The sequence below is a fragment of the Mandrillus leucophaeus genome, unplaced genomic scaffold (genome assembly GCF_000951045.1).
Source record: "Mandrillus leucophaeus isolate KB7577 unplaced genomic scaffold, Mleu.le_1.0 Scaffold471, whole genome shotgun sequence".
NCBI classification, from domain to species: Eukaryota; Metazoa; Chordata; class Mammalia; order Primates; family Cercopithecidae; genus Mandrillus; species Mandrillus leucophaeus.
Window position 1 is genome coordinate 2,080,775 of NW_012105043.1, and position 17,542 is coordinate 2,098,316.

Sequence of the window (17,542 nt, forward strand, 5' to 3'; positions counted from 1 at the left end):
AATTTTCATTATTTTCTTTTAAATTTTTGAAGTAATGTTTTTGAGGCTGAGCATGGTGGCTCATGCCTGTAATCTCAGCATTTTGGGAGGTTGAGTTGGCAGCATCACTTGTTGCCAGGAGTTCGAGACCAGCCTGGGCGACACAGTGAGATGCTGTGTCTAAACAAATAAATTAAAATAAAAATATGAAAAATAGCCAATTTTTTAGTTCCAGATACTTGGGAGGCTGAGACAGGAAGATCCCTTGAGCCCAAGAAGTCGAGGCTGCAGTGAGCCACAATCACATCACATTTCAGCTTGGGTGACAGCGAGACCTTGTCTCTTAAAATAATAATAATAATAATAAAGTTGTATTTTTCACATTTAAATTTTCATCCATCCGTATTTTATTTTTTACTATGTTATGAAGTATAGCCCTAATTCCTTTTTTTAAAATGTGGGATGAGGCTGGGCACTGTTGGCTCATGCCTGTAATCCCAGCAATTTGGGGGGCTAAGGCAAGTGGATCACCTGAGGTCAGGAGTTTGAGACTAGCCTGGCCAAAATGGTGAAGCCCTGTCCGTACTAAAAATACAAAATTAGCCAAGTGTGGTGGCGGGCACCTGTAATCTCAGCTACTTGGGAGGCTGAGGTAGGAGAATCTCTTAAACCCAGGAGGCAGAGATTGCAGTGAGCAGAGATCATGCCATTGCACTCTAGCACTCCAGCCTGGAAGACAGATCAAGACGCCATCTCAAAAAAAAAAAAAAAAAAAAATTGTGGGATGAGATCACTTCTTCAGTATAATTAGTTGATAAAGACATCCTTTGAACATTATCATTTTATATTCTCATTCATTGGGAATTAAGGTATATGCTGTGTCCTCTCAAAAACTCAGGTGTTGCCAATGTAATAGAATTAAAGGGTGGGCCTTTAAGAGGTGATTGGGCCATGAGGGCTCCTCCCTCATGAGTGGAATTAGGTGCCCTTACAAAATAACTTGGCAGAGGGAACTTGTTTCCTTTCCTTTTCTGTCCACGTGCTGTCTTACATGTGAGGACAGAGCATCAAGGGCCATCTTGGAAGCAGAGTCTGCACACTTGCCAGACAAAAAACTTGCCAACGCCTTTTTCTTGGACTTTGCAGCCTCTAGAAGTGTGAGAAATAAATGGCTTTCTTCTCATAAAATGCCCATATTTACTCTACCTTTAAAATTAGTCTTCATGTATGATAAGACAAACCTCCTCACTTCGTTACTCTTCCTCATAAATGTCTTGGATATTCTTAAGCTCTGTAATTTTATAAACTTTTTACTAAATCTTGCTAGGATACTAACTGGAGTCTCATTGAATTTGTAGAGTAATAATTGATATAGACTCTTCCATGACTATTGTATAACTATACAATTTTTAGTTATTCTATTATGATTTCCATGAATTTTTCTGTTTTTCCTAAAGATCTAACAGCATTTCCTTGTTATGACATTTATATCTAGCATAACATAATATTTGTTATTTTTTGTTATAAATGATATATTGAAGATGGATTTTAGAAAATCTGGTGTTTACTAATGTGGAGGCTATTGAGGTACACCACTGAAATATCCCTTCAGGAATGGACCTATTGCGTATAGTTAAGTCATTTAACTGTCTTAAGCTGCTAAACTTTGGGGATCCATTATGGTATTTGAGTCATATATACGTTTTCTCTGGTCAGCTCTCAGTTGCTCACTGAACATTACAGGGACTTAGGGCCTGGTGACTACCCTATGCAATACTCTTTGAATTATTTATGCAGGAACATCCTATTGGGCCACCTAAGGCTTTTCTTTAGAGCTGCACCACAGTTTAAGGCTCTTCCCTCCTGTTTTTTCAATTGAATTTTTTTCCATAAAGATATTGTTTAACTTAAAATATTAACATAAATGTATAATATAAAAAGCTTCTATTTTACTACTTAAATAATCTGCTACCTTTTGTAATCACCATATCTATTATCAAAATGCATGCTACAATGTGCATTTTTATATCCTAGGATTTAATTTGTCATGCTAGTTTTCACCAGAGGGAATATAAGCGTCCATGAACCACCGTCAAAACGCATCTGACTACATCGTTGTCTCAGGTGCAACTTGCCTTCTCCAACCCAGAATACATTTTATATTTAGTTGGAACAAATGTAATCTGCCAAAGAACTTGATTTTATGTTGTTACTGAAACATAGGGAACTTAAAGGAAAATACATGGACAGATCATTAACATGCACACAGAAATTTTCATATTGTCAAATACAAAAATAATACAGGTTAATTAATACAGGTAATAAAAATGCTGCAGCAAAAATTCCGTTTACATCCAGTTTGCTGATTCAAACATTTGTTACTACATATGGTTTTAGATATTTCAAGGCATCTGATTTGATATTTACACTTGACAGTGTGTGACTCTTCCATATGGCTGTTTTTTTTTTTTAATTATTATGCATAGTATTTAAGTTATATAGTAACAGTGGTAGAAGTTTTCAAGCGCTAAGAATACATTCTATTACATATATATACATATATACACACATGCATACACACACACACACACACACACACACACACACAGAGAAACACAAATGCACACATGCTTTAAAGGTTAGCATAAGCCTGTAAGACCAAAAAATAATAGCCCTGATTATCAGCCTAAATACATATTGAGGAGATATGTTAGCAAAATAAAGACTTTTTTTATGTAGGCTATTCTATGTAAAGAACATAATTTTAACCCTACTCCTCATATTTGTCTTTGACAGAGATGACAAAAACTAATTCCAGATTTGTTACAATTCCTGCAAATCAACTACTAATACCTAACTTTATCACCCTTTTCTTGCTTTCTATCCCTTGGAGAAGCAAAAATGATTAATATGACTCATGTTTAGATTATCCAAAGAGTAAGAGGCTCAAGTTTGTGTGGAAAATCTACAGAAATAGTAAAATGAAAAGAGAAGTTAAGATTGTCTGGTCAGAGTCTAGAGATAAATGCAGGACCTTCCCAATAGAATAATATTTTCCATTTTTTTGTTTGTTTTCTTGGTTCCATGCCCAGAGACAAAAAGCCTGACAGTCTTTGACCATGCATCAATGGCAAGAAAACTGTTTGAAAAGAGCCATACAGTTAGCAGAAATATGACCAAAAAACTAAAAAAAAAAAAAAAAAAAACTAAAAAAAAAGAAAAAGAAAACGAAAAGTAATGTCTTAAGGTCTAAATGAAATAGCCCATTCAACTGGCAGATAGGTTTGGATTGCTTATGACACAAATGAAGAACAAATTTCTTTTGGAAAAATGCTTATGCAGAATTCAACCCCTATGTGCTTAGTAATTGGGACCTTCATAGCAAGGAAATTAGCCTCCCAATTCTTAAATATAACACATCAGGGGAAGTACCTCAGCAGGAGATGCTATGTATCATATATATCAAAAGGGATAGATAGATAGGTAGATGGCTCAATGATAGCTAGCTATAGGTCTGTGTTTCTTTGCTAAAAAATGTAATTCCAACTCAACATATTTCTTGGTAAAACAAAAATTATTAAACTTCAGACATCTCAGGTTATATAATGTGAAATACTCTTATTTGCTTGATGGCTATTGAAGAAATATTTGTACCAGATATTTCACGATGAGTAAATGACAAAATGGCAGCTTAAAGGCTAGTCACTCTTTATACAGAAATTTACACAAACAAATGAATCCAAGTTGATTCACATTAAAAAAAAAAAAAAAAAAAAGATTGGTATTGTAACGGTCAAGACCAACTTCAAATTTAACCAGTCAAAACATTAGCGTCTGATCTCTTTTGTAGAGCCCTGACTTTTCTATGGTGACAGAAGATGTAGATCTTGGGAGGAGCAGATTACATTGCTTCACAAATGAGCCATTCATACTGCAACAACAAATATCTCTTTGCTTAATGGCAATAATTCATCTCTGCTTCAAATGACAATAGTTGAGATTATTATGTTTGTTTTTAGCAAACCCAGAAAGAAGAAAAATTAAACCCAAAGAGGAAATGGAGCAACGATCATAACTGAAATGAAATTTTAAGCAGATGGGCAGCAGTTAGAAGGACAGTGTTTTTGCATGTAGTCCCCTATAATATGACCCTGAATAAATACAAACAATAGCTGAAATTGAGTTTGAACCTATGTGGATAATAACCATGGAAAAGAGATTTTCTCACAGGTTGTCTCCAGATGCTCTTTTTTGTAAGTTGTGTGGCCCAATGCTACAGAATTTGCTATTGGAATCTGACGTATGTTTACAGGTCTTACATAAAATAGATTAGTTAAATCAGGATATGCTGAAGATGCTAACTACTTTCCTGGATCTGTTTTGATACATTCTTGGTAATATGTTGCCTAACAAATGCTTCCGAGTAATGTTAACAGTCATGCAACTCATTTTGTGTGATATATGATAAAGTTCTAACTTTAAGCAATACATTTTATAGTTATATTTTTGATGATTAATTAAATAGAATCTTTAATAACATCCATTTCTCCTAGGCACATTTTTGACTTTTTCTTCATTAGCATGTGATGTATAGTATTTACCCTAAATTAATATGTAGCAAAAATCATGTATTTATTCATAAACACATTTTTAATAGCACATATAATGTTTGGCTTTGGATTTATTGCATATTAAGAAGATAGATTATTATTTAGTTATGCTAAAAGTATACATAGCCAAAAAAGTTTCCAATACCCAATCTTTAAAAGCATTTCACTTTATATTTTAAAGTAATCAACTGACTAATCTGATTATATTGTACCCTTTTCTAGATAAAAATTTATGGAAGAAACTTCAACAATTATTTCCAAGTACTGTTCCATAAAAATACTTTGCATGTATTTATTTGTATTGCTATGTTGTTGTCATGTTCATATCTAATAGAATTCTCTCTCTCTCTCTTTTTTTTTTTTTTTTTGAGATGGAGTCTAGCTCTGTCACCCGGGCTGGAGTGTAGTGGCGCAATCTCGGCTCACAGTGAGCTTCGCCTCCGGGTTCATGCCTCAGCCCCCTGAGTAGCTGGGACCACAGGCCCCTGTCACCACCCCTGGCTAATTTTTCGTATTTTAAGTAGAGACAGGGTTTCACCTTGTTAGCCACGATGGTCTCAATTTGCTGACCTCGTGATCTGCCTGCCTCGGCCTCCCAAAGTGCTGGAGTTCAAGGCGTGAACCACCGCACCCGGCCATTCTCTTTACTTGCCTAGTATAGCCTATCTACTCTTGTTTAACCCATGTTCATTTCACCAGAAATTCCTCCTTTTATCATTAATGTTTTACTATCCACTTGATCATTCCTATTAGCATACAAATATACTATCCTTTCTCCTTAAAAAAAAAAAAAAAGACTAGGCATGGTGATTTACAACCTGTAATCTCAGCAATCTGGTAGGCTAGGGCTGGGGGATTCCTTGAGGCCAGGAGTTTGAGACCAGCCTGGGCAACATAATGAGATCCCTGTCTCTACAAAAAACAAACAAACAAGCAAACAAAAAAAACCAGTTGTTCAGACTTCACTGTCCCTACCAACTGCTTATTCTCCTTCTCTTTATAGCAAAATACTTAGAAAGAGATATTTTATTTCCTTTACTCAAACATGCTTGTATAAATACTCTGATTATGTTTTATATCTTATCACCCCATTATGAATACTGCCATCATTTTCACTATCAAAGTGATCAAAGCCAATTTTTTTGATCTGTAGCAGCATTTTAAGTAGTTGATCATACCCTTTCTCCTTTATATCCTTTTCCATGTGTCTTCCAACTATTCTCCCTTGGTATTCCTTCCACCTCAATGGTCATTCCATCATTGTCTTCTTTGTTGATTCTCCTCCCCAGTCCCTAAATTGGTATATTCAAGTATCAGTCTTTAGTGTTCTTCTCTTCTTTATTTATACTCATTTTCTTGGAGGTATCATCTATTCTCATACATTTAAGCATTAGTATATGTCAAAGACTTCTAAAATGATATTTGTCACCCGTAACTCTCTACCAGATTGAATTTCTGTAAATCCCGTTGTTTACTTGACATCTCCACTGGATGTCTAATAGACATACTTCAACATACTTCAAAATGAATTCTTAATAACCCCTTCCAAAATCTACTCCAACCATAGCCCGTGCACCCAAACCATTTTTCCAGTACTCAAGCAAAGATCACTGGAGTCATCCTTGAGTCATCATTTTCTCTTACAATCCCACACCCAGTCTTCAGGAAATTCTGTTGTTTAAAATCCAAATATTTCTAGCACTTCCACTGCTACCTTCAAAATTTATTTCCAAGATTACTACAGTGTCATCTCAACTGACCCGTGTATTTATATTTTTGTTTATTAGTGTCTATTCTCAATACAAGAGCCAGATTTTATTAGGAAATGCTCTCAGAATTAGTACCTATGCTGGCTGGGAGGAAGGAAGGAAGCATTTTTGGGCAGAAGGTGAAGTTGGGCTGTAATTGAGTTTCAGAAAAGGTCAATGAACCCTGACGGAATCTTTGAAGCTATAATGGCTCTTTTAAATTGTCCCATGGTTGTGGATCACCTGAGGTCAGGAGTTCGAGACGAACCTGACCAACATGGAGAAACTCTGTCTCTACTAAAAATACAAAACTAGCCAGGCATGGTGGCACATTCCTGTAATCCCACCTACTTGGGAGTCTGAGGCAGGAGAATTGCTTGAACCCAGGAGGTGGAGGTTGTGGTGAGCCAAGATTACACCACTACATTACAGCCTGGGCAACAAGAGCAAAACTCTGTCTCCAAAAAAAAAAAAAAAAGTCCAAAGGTTGTAAGGAGTGACAAGGCTTTTATGGCTTTTATTTCCCTAGCAAACATTTAATGCATATAGTCTGCCCCCAGAGACAGAGTGAGAGTTTGCATGAATAGACTCTCTTCAGCTGAGAGCAAATCACAGGAATGCTTGATAGCTAAAAGCTAGCAGGTGGCAGCACTGTCGGAAGCTATAGAATAAGTCCTTTAATTCTGATAGAGAGTGTAGTTGGAGCATCACAGTATCCACTACACAACCAGCTGAAAATCACTGGTCTTAAAGAAATCATTAGGGTTTAAATGGGTGGCATTTATGTCTTAGTTCTTTTAAATTGAGGGTAGAATATTACTAGGTTAGTTGTCTCTCTGACAAAATATAAATTCTATCTCTTCCAGTGAGCTTTATACAATGTTTACCAAAAAGTGTGAACTCTGAGGCTCTCTCTCTCTCTCTCTCTCTATATATATATATATATATACACACACACACACACACACACATACACACACACACACACACACACACATATATATAATATAAAGATATTTATTATAAGGCATTGGTCCTCACAATTATGGAAGATGAGAAGTCCCACAATCTGCCATCTATAAGCTGGAGACCCAGAAAATTTGGTGGTAGTAGAATCCAAAGGCCTGGGAGATAGAGAACCAATGACGTATGTTCCAGTCCAAGTCTAAAGGCCTGAGAACTGGTATAACAAACACAGAAGACTGATGTCCCAGCTGAAGCAATCAGGCAGAGAGCAAATGCAACCTTCCCTAACCTTGTGTTCTGTTCTGACCCTCAAAAAATACACACACATACTGGACAGGGCAATCTTCTTTACTCAGTCCACCAATTTAAACGTTACTCTTTTCCAGAAACACCCTTACAGACACATCCAGAAATAACATTTCACCAGATATCTAGGCATCCTGTGGTCCAGTCAAGTGAACAAATATAATTAACCATCACACCTGTCACTTCTAATGGGATCATATTCTGAATGGATCATTGAACCAACATGGTCTAATTTCTCACATTCTATAATAGATTAGATCTTTTTTTTTTTCCTTTTTATTTCCAACTTTTATTTTTAACATTGGGGTACATGTGCAGAATGTGCAGCTTTGTTACATAGGCAAACGTGTGCCATGGTGGTTTGCTTCACAGATCATCCCATCACCCAAGTATTAATCTGAGTGTCCACTAGCTATTCTAGCTGATCTTCTCCCTCCTTTCACCCCTTGACCTTTGACAGACCCCAGTGTGTTTTTTGTTCCCACCATGTGTCCACGTGTTCTTATTATTTAGCTCCAACTTTCCAGTGAGAAATGCAGTATTTGGTTTTCTGTTCCTGCATTAGTTTGCTAAGGATAATGGCTTCCAGCTCTATCCATGTCCCTGAAAAGGACATGATCTCATTTCTTTTTATGTCTGCATAGTATTTCATGGTGTATATGTACCATTTTCTTTATCCAGTCTGTGATTGATGTGCATTTAGGTTTATTTCATTTCTTTGCTATTGTGAATAGTGCTGTAATGAACATATGAGTGCATGTATCTTTATAACAGAATGGTTTATATTCCTTTGAGTATATGCTCAGCAATGGGATTGCTGGGTCAAATGGTATTTCTGCCTCTGTGTATGAGAAATTGCCACACTGTCTTCCACAATGGTTGAACTAATTTACACTGCCACCAACAGTGTAAAAATGTTCCTTTTTCTTCATATTCTCACCAGCATCTGTTGTTTTTTGACTTTTTGTAATAACCTTGCTGACTGGTATGAGATGGTATCTCATTGTGGTTTTGATTTTCATTTCTCGAATGATCACTGATGTTGAGGCTTTTTTCATATGGTTGTTGGCTATATGTATGTCTTCTTTTGAAAAGTGTCAGTGCATGTCCTATGCCCACTATTAAATGGGGTGGTGGTTTATTTTCTTGTAAATTTGTTTAAGTTCCTTAGAGATGCTAGATATTATACCTTTGTCAGATGCATAGATTGCAAAAATTTTCTCCCATTCTGTAGGTTGTCTTTTTACTCTGTTGATAGTTTCTCTGCTGTACAGAAGCTTTTAAGTTTAATAAGATCCCATTTGTCAATTTTTGCTTTTGTTGTAATCGCTTTTGGCATCTTCATCATGAAATCTTTGCCCGTGCCTAATCCTGAATGGTATTGCCTAGGTTTTCTTGTAGGGTTTTTATAGTTTGTGTTTTACACTTAAGTCTTTAATCTATCTTGAGCTAATTTTTGTATATGGTGTAAGGAAGGGCTCCAATTTCCATTTTCTGCATATGGCTAGCCAATTCTCCCAGCACCATTTATTAAATAGTGAAACCTTCCCCCATTGCTAGTTTTTGCCAGGTTTGTCAATGATAAGATAGTTGTAGGTGAGCTGCCTTATTTCTGTGCTCTCTATTGTGCTCTATTGGTCTATGCGTCTTCCAAGGTACTTTCAAACACAACAAGGAATTTATGATACAAGAGAAAGTAGTGTTACCAACCAAGCCAGTCTCCCCAAAATGGGGTCTTTCCCTGTTTGGTGTCACAAAGTAAATACGTAAAACTGAATGTGAGCATCAAGCAGGGCAGGTTTTATTTGATGGCCATAGAATTGAGAAGTGGGAACATGGCTCAGAAATCAATTTCTCATCTAGTATGGGGTGATGGGGCTAACATGAAGGGGTTTTCTGATGAAGTGGTTGAACATTAAAAGTACAGGGAGGAATATTCATGTCTTTTTCAGGAATGCACAGTGAACTTCTGGGGATAGGTAGTGCTGCCTTCTTTTTTGTCTTTTTATCACTTCTTTTGATCGTTATCATAGTGATGTCAACATGGCACTGGTGGGAGTGTTGTTTAACATGAAATAAGATAATAATAAAACTTGAGGTCTTTTTGAAGACATTTGGTCAGCTATTATATTAGCCTGTTCTGGCCTTGCTATAAATAAATACCTAAGACTTGGTAATTCATAATAAATGAGGTTTAATTGGCTCACAACTCTAGAGGCTGTACAGGAAGCATGGTAGTAGCTTCTTTTGGGGGTCCTCAGGGAACTTTTACTCATGGCAGAAGGCAAAGTGGGAGCAGGCACTTCATATGGCCAAAGTAAGAGCAAGAGAGAGTGAAGGGGAGGTGCCACACACTTGTAAACAACCAGATCTCATGAGAACTCACATATAATTACCAGGGCAGTACCAAGAGGGGATGGTGTTAAACCATTCATGAGAATCTACTTCTATGATTCAATCTCCTCCTACCAGGCCCCACCTCCAACACTGAGGATTACGATTCTACATGAGACTTGGTAGGGACACAGATTCAAACCATATTATTCTGCCCCTGACCCTCCAAATGTTGTATTATTCTCACACTGCAAAATACAATCACACCTTCCCAACAGTCCCTCAAAGTCTTAACTCATTCCCCAAGATTAACTCAAAAGTCCAAAGTCCCATATCTCATCTGAGACAAGTTAAGTCCTTTTCACCTATGAGCCTGTATAATAAAAAACAAGTTAGTTGCTTCCAAGACACAATGAAAGGACAAGTATTAGGTAAATATTCTCATTCCAAAGAGGAGAAATGGGCCAAAATAAAAGGTGCTACGGACCCCATGCAAGTCTGAAAGTCAGCAGGACAGTCATCAAATCTTAAAGCTTCACAGTAATCACCTTTGAATCCATGTCCCACATCCAGGTCAAACTAGTATGAGGACTCAGCTCCTGAAGCCTTGGGAAGCTCTGCCTCTCTGGTTTTGCAAGGTTCAGACTCTGCAACTGCTCTCACTGGCTGCTATTGGGTTCCTAAGGCTTTTCCAAGTGTAGGGTAGAAGATGTTGGTAGATTTAGAATTCTGGGGTCTGGAGGATTGTTGCACTCTTCTCATAACTCCACTATGCAGTGCTCCAGTGGAGACTCTGCATAGGGTCTCCTCCCCAACATTTCCCCTGCACACTGCCCTAGTAGAGGTTTTCAATGAGGACTTTGCCCCTGCAGCAGGACTCTACCTACCCAGGCTTTTCTATACATTCTCTGAAATCTAGGCAGAAGCTACCAAACCTTAACTCTTATAATCTGTGCACCCACAGTCTTAACACTACATAGAAGCTCCCAAGGCTTATGGCTTGCATTCTCTGCAGCAGCAGCTTGAGTTGTATTGGCTGCCCTTTGGGCTGATGCTAAAGCCAGAGCAGCTGGGATGTGGGGAGCAGTATCTTGAGACTGCACAAGGCAAAGGGGCCCTTGGTCTGGCCAAGAAAACTATTCTATTCTCCTGGACCTCCAGGTCTGTGATGGGAGGGGCTGCTGCAAATGTCTCCAAAATGCCTTCAAGGCCTTTTCTCCATTGTCTTGGCTATTAACACTTGGCTTATTTTCACTTATGCAAATTTCTGCAGCCTGCTTAAATTCCGCATCCCCCCCACCCTCCCGAAAGTGGTGCTTGTTTGTTTTTTTTTTCTACCACATGGCCAAACTACAAATTTTCCAAATTTACACTTTCTATTTCCCTTTTAAATGTAAGTTTCAGTTTTAAGTCATTTATTTGCTCGCACATATGAGCATAAGCTGTTGGAGCAGGCAGACTACATCTTGAACGCTTTGCTGCTTAGAAATCTCTTCTACCAGATATCCTAAATCATAAGTCTCAAGTTCAAAGTTCCACCGATCCCTAAGGCAGGGGAACAACGTACCCAAACCCTTTGCTAAGGCATAACAAAAGTGACCTTTGCTCCAGTTACCAATAAATTCCTCATTTCCATCTGAGACCTTCTCAGCCTTGCCTTAACCATCCATATCACTATCAACATTTTGGTCACAGCTATGCAACAAGTCTCAAGGAAGTTCCAAAATTCTCTTCCTCTTCCTGTTGTCTTCTGAGCCCTCTAGACTCTCACAACCTTTTCTTGTTACCCAATTTCAAAGTTGCTTCCACTTTTTCAGGCATCTTTATACCAATGCCCCACTCTTTGGCACCAATTTCCTGAATTAGTCTGGCCTCACACGACTGTAAAGTAATGCCTGAGACTGGATAATGTATAAGAAAAGAACTTTATTCAGCTCACAGTTCTGCAGGATATACAGGATGCATGGTCCATATGCTTGTGGGGAGGCCTCAAGGAACTTTTACTTATGGTTGAAGGCAAAATGGGAGCAGGCACTTTACATGGTTGAAGAAGGAGCAAGAGAGAGTGAGGGGGAAGGTACCACTCGTTTTTAAACAACCAGATCTCATGAGAATTCACTGTCACAAGAACAGCACCAAGGGGGTGGTGCTAAACCATTTCTGAGAAACCACCCCCATGATTTAATCACCTCCCACCCATCCCCACCTCCAACATTGGGGATTACAATCTGACATGAGATTCGGTAGGGAAACAGATCCAAACCGTATCAGCTATCTTGGACCTAACCAGTCTCAGCTAGTCTGAATACACAGAAAACTTCTTACAGCAAACATCCAGTTTTTTAAAGATAAGCAGAGTTAGTGTTGAGTAGAAATGCAGGTATGTCATGTAGTAATCACACTGGGTAACAAATCCCCCCTTATATTCACTTCTTTAGAGGTTCAAACATGTGAGGATCCATCTTCTATAACTTCTTCAAGCTGAATTTGGATGCTGATATGTCCCCCAAGGAGTGAAATTATTCTGTAGCTAGTCTTAGGTAGGCCTGGTTATCTCCTGGGTGTGAGCCTAGCTGTTTATATCACTGAGTAACTGCTATCTGTAGTTTTATGGCCTCTATTTGTTTAGACACAAATAAGACCAGACAATTTCGGAGACAGGGCCCCAAAATCAAGAGAAGTACAATAGTAGTTAAAGGGCCCAGGAAGAACAAGAACTAAGTGAGATTAGGGATGGCCTATTTTATGATGTTTTTATATTCCTTGAGGGTCTGTGTCCTTTTGGTTAATTGGTGGAACCACTTGGCCTAGTTGTAGATTATTTTAATGTCTTTTTTAATTAATCTTGTACCCAAGTACAAGAGGAAGACTTGGTGACTATACTATATACACCTCACCTTGTTTTGACAAATAATCAAGAGCTAGATAGTTACCAAGCGCAATATTGGCTAATGAGACTAGGGAGAATTCACGTAAGGGGATCATCATTCTCATCAACTCGCATTTCGTAACTGTCATGAGGTTGCAGAGGGTAACCTCATGGTAGGCAAACCTTCCCCAGCTTTTTAGGAGACTGCCTGTTATCCTGATGGAAGCTAGAATAAACCTAATTACCCTTTTATTCCTTGGGCAAAAGGGGGACAGGAAACAAAGATTTTGACTTCTCTGGGGATTAGGTGCCATAGAGGGCAATCTCCTTGAGGTCATGTGTTTTCCAAACACGGTAGGCTCTGGATGCAACAAGGTTACTCCCAAAGCAAAGATGAGGATACATATAAGAGGGCAAGTAAACAAAGTGCTGACAGAAAGTATATGCAGGCCCAGGGTAACTTATTTGGTTGAGGGTTTTTGTCCTCAAACACATCAGTAATTTTAGATCTGAGAGTGATTCAACTCAGTAAAAGGGACTTTATTACTTAGGTTCACACAGCTACCTTTAGCTGGGTATATCCTATAAATGAAGACTGCAGTCTCCAGGTGGCATGTAGATACCATTTTATTCTGAGACCCTCAGAAGTAGCCTTAGTAATGGAACATGTAAATGCTGGTCCAATACTTCTTTGAATTGACTCAGGCAGCCTGAATCTGAGGACAATTTTTCTTCAGTAGTAACTTTACCATCTCATGTGCAATCTCAGTGTGGGTGGCAAAGTCTTTTGCCCATCCTGAGAAAAGTGTCAATGAGAACCAGGAGGTATTTAAAGGTTTTTAAGGCTCTGGGCATATCTGTGAAATAAATTTTCCAATCTTCCCCTGGACGTTTATGTTGGTACTTCACCAACTGAGCAGCTCCCTTTTGCCTCCCCCACCCAACTCTGAGAGGTGGTTATTAGAATTTTTAACATAGCATGTGGGGAAAATCTCAACCATCTCCTTGTCTAGCTCCCTGAACTTTGGGGGCATCATGCTCTTGAAAAGCCGGTTTTGAAGAGCCTCATGACCAAAGTGAGTGGTAGAATGAGCTTCTCTAATGGCCTGTGATGTAATTTCTTCTGGGAAAATAAGTTCTTCATGAGGACTTATTAGCCCTCCTGGATGATTCAGAACATCAGGTATATTCCAATTTGGAGGGCTTTTTCCATTTTTTTAAAGAGTAAACCAGGGTTTTTTGTTTTGTTTTGTTTTGTTTTAAAACAAGGAGCAGGATTCAAGAGGGAAAGCAAAAGTGGCATTTGAAGGGTAACTTTCTTAAAGCTGCTTGTTTTGGCATTAGATTGACTTTATTATTTTCTTTCATTACCTTAGTTTCCCCTTCTGGTGGCCATGGCCATGAACTATTGCCAGCTGAGCTAAATTTCTTACAGCCTGCAATAACTTTGCAACTGGAGAGCCTTGCCTGGAGATAGCCATTCTACTCCTGTTTCTTTTATGAGGGTCTGGGTATGGTGGAGAGTTCAGATGGTTAGGGGTTGTCCAAACTTCTCTCTTTTCAAAGGAGGGCCATGACTGCCATCAACCAAAGGCAGGGTGGCCAGCCTTTAGCAACTGGGTCCAACTGCATGAAAAAGTAGGATACTACGTGGGTCAGTGGGCCCAACCTTTAAGTTAGTACTCCTAAGGCTTTTCCCTTTTCATGAACATAAAGATAGATTTAGTTAAGTTGGGTAGGCTTAAAGCTGGGGCCCTTGTGAGCTGTGTTTTAAGTTTGGGGAATGCTTGGTTACATTTTGTCATTCATTTAAAAGGCCCTGTGTCCTTTTAATTATTTTTATAGAGAATGGGCAATGAGGTCAAAGCTAGCAATTCAGAGGCTGCCAAATTCTGCCATGCCCAGGAACCCTTGAAGTTGTTTCCAGGTCTTTGATTGATGTAGTTGGCATATTACTTCCCATCTCCCTTGGGACTAACTTTGTTGTTCTTTTTCTAGGAGTAACTACAGATAGATTACTTGTTGCTGAGATATTTGTGCTTTTGGGGGAATATCTTAGAACTCCTTTCTGCTGGGAAGTTAAAGGTTAATGGGTATTTTAATCCCAAATTTTTTAGAAAGGCTGGCAACAAGGATGTTTTCCACATATTGGAACAGGGTTCCTTGTTCAAGAGTCAGTAACTCCAGGCCTCTCCAAATATTTTTGGGACTGGGTATAGGGTTTGAACTCTTGAGACGACACAGTCCATGTTAGCTGCTGGGTTTTTTTTCTATCTGGGAAATCCTGCCACTTTGTTAAGTAAGTATACCCCTGAGTGTGTTCAAAACAGAGTAGGTGGCCCCTGTGTCAACCAAGGACCCAACAGGCTTGTCCCCTATATCCAATGACAGTCAGGATACCTTGAAGTATAAGTAGAGGGCCAACTGAGGAGCCCCTAGGACCTGTAGACATTTTTTTTCTACTTTGACCATCTGCTACTCTGAAACACCTAGGTGGGACATTCCCCCTTCCCTTTCCTTTCAGATGGGTCCCTTTTCCAGTGACCCTTTTCCTTGCAGAAGACACATTGGTTTGGTCCTAGTCTCTTAGGTCTTTGGAATCTTTTCTATTGGTTAGAGGACCAGCAGTAACTCACCAGAGCTGTGATTTTCCAAGAGCCTTCAAAGCCCTTAGTAAGTAAACTATGCTTAATTTCTGAAAAACACAAGGACTGCAAATCTTCACTCTGCATCAACTGAATGCAAATAGGTAACAGCCAGTAGTTGGGCTTGTTTTTTGGCCTCTCTTTCTTCTTTATGCTCCTCCTCCCCTTCTTGGTTGTTGAACATCTTATTGCCTAGGTATATTAGTCTTAAGATGGGAGCATTGAGCTCTAATTTTACCTTTTGGAGTTTATAGCTAATGTCTGATGTCCTCTGGGAGATAAATAGATTTCAGAACTGCCTCTCTCCCTCTGCTGAATCAGGAGTAAGAGCAGTATACAACTTCATATTTTCCCCTCAACCTCTCTGGGAAGATATATAGACCTTTCTGGGGTTGTTGATTAATTTTTCTTAGCTTACTCCAGTTAGTGGGTCTTTCTTCTGTGGCCTTATTCCCTTTAGCATTAATGTTTCATCATAACTGAATCTTGCCTTTTTCATTCCTGTCTCAGGATCCCAAAGGGGGTCAAGGTCTGTCACAACCTCATTCCCTGGTCTCTTAACAGGATTTTTTATCTTGTATCTGTGGGTTCTGTCCATTTCCTCCCTAGCACTTCGAATAACAGAGGATTTTATTTTCTTTCTTCTTCTTCTTTTTTTTTTTTTAATTTTTCATCCAGTGAGGAGAATGTTCAAAAGGGACTGGACATCTGCTTGGTTGGGGTTATGGGTCTCAAAACTACTCTGAATGAGGTTTTAAATCCCCAGGATTTTTCCCTAATCATTTAGAATGTGACTTCTAGTTGTGAATATCTGAAGTTGTGAAGAGAACATGTACAATAACCATCCCTCTTTCCCATTGGTGACCTGCCAGAGGGAATCATAGAGGAAGGCTGGTAAGATGCTCTGCACTGGGTATCATCCAGGTTCACTCTCTGAAAGGAATCAATGGGTGATTGGTGAGAGAATGAGGTGTGTTGCCTGCAGAAGCCAGTGGGGGTAAGTGAGTTATAGGTCTAAGATTATAGAATTAAAAAACAAATCTCTTATAATTTTAAGAGTAAATTAATACCTTAGAAAAATCTTAAGATAGGTGACTAAACTTAGAAAGACTGTTATAGATAATTTCTTTTTAATTGTAGGCAATTAAATTACATACAAAATTTATTTTATAAATTTGTTTCCTACAATCTTTATTAGGACTGAGACCATGAACAATGTATTTTGACCTTCTGATTTGTTTGTACTACCTCTTTTAAAATAACAAGTCATTTTATTTTAGGACAAAACTTTACCAACAGGAATAAAGTTGCTGGGAATCCCTGCCCCATCTGCCAAGATCACAAGTTACATGTTGATTTTAGGATTGTTAAGCTCTCGGAACAGTTTGTCAGTGCCCACACGGGTATTATTTTCCATGCTCCATACACAGGAGTCCGTATGAAGCAGCATAAGATGTTGACCCATGTCATCCAGAAAGTCAGGGATCATAGTCTCCTCAGTTACCACATCTCTCAAGTTGAACCCCAGGACCTTGATTTTAGTGCCTCTCATGGAGCTATGAGTGCTTCTCTGCCAGTCCCCACCCTGGTCTCAGGTGAACCCTGGTACCCATGGTACAGCTGTAAACAGCCATCAGAGAGTGAACTGTCTCCCCTTTGCCAGCTCTATCAGGGTTATCTCTAAGAAGAGAGTAACCCCCACACCTGAGTCAATGCCCAAGATGCTCTCAACACCACCAGTGGAAGCCTCCTTCACTGAAGAGACAGGCCCCTAGTGTGCTCTGGAGTCAGAGATTGGGAAGAGGCTGGGCCCAGAGGCTCACACCTGTAATAACAGCACCAGTCTGAGGTGGGCAGATTGCTTAAGCCCAGAAGTTCAAGACCAGCCTGGGTAACAAGGCAAAACTCTGTCTCTCCAAAAAAAATACAAAAATTAGCATGGTGTCTTGTGCCTATATTCCCAGCTACTGGGGAGACTGAAGTAGGAGGATAGCTTGAACCCTGGAGATGAAGGTTATAGTGAGCAAAGATCATGCCACTGCACTCCAGCCTGGGTGACAGAGCAAGACATCTTCAAAAAAAAAA

General features: G+C 39.0%; 1 pseudogene; it reads left to right on the plus strand.

Moving 5' to 3' along the window:
* Window positions 1–17,232, plus strand: part of LOC105550232 — a 29,636-nt pseudogene extending 12,404 nt beyond the window's left edge.
* The last annotated feature ends 310 nt before the right edge of the window (window positions 17,233–17,542 follow it).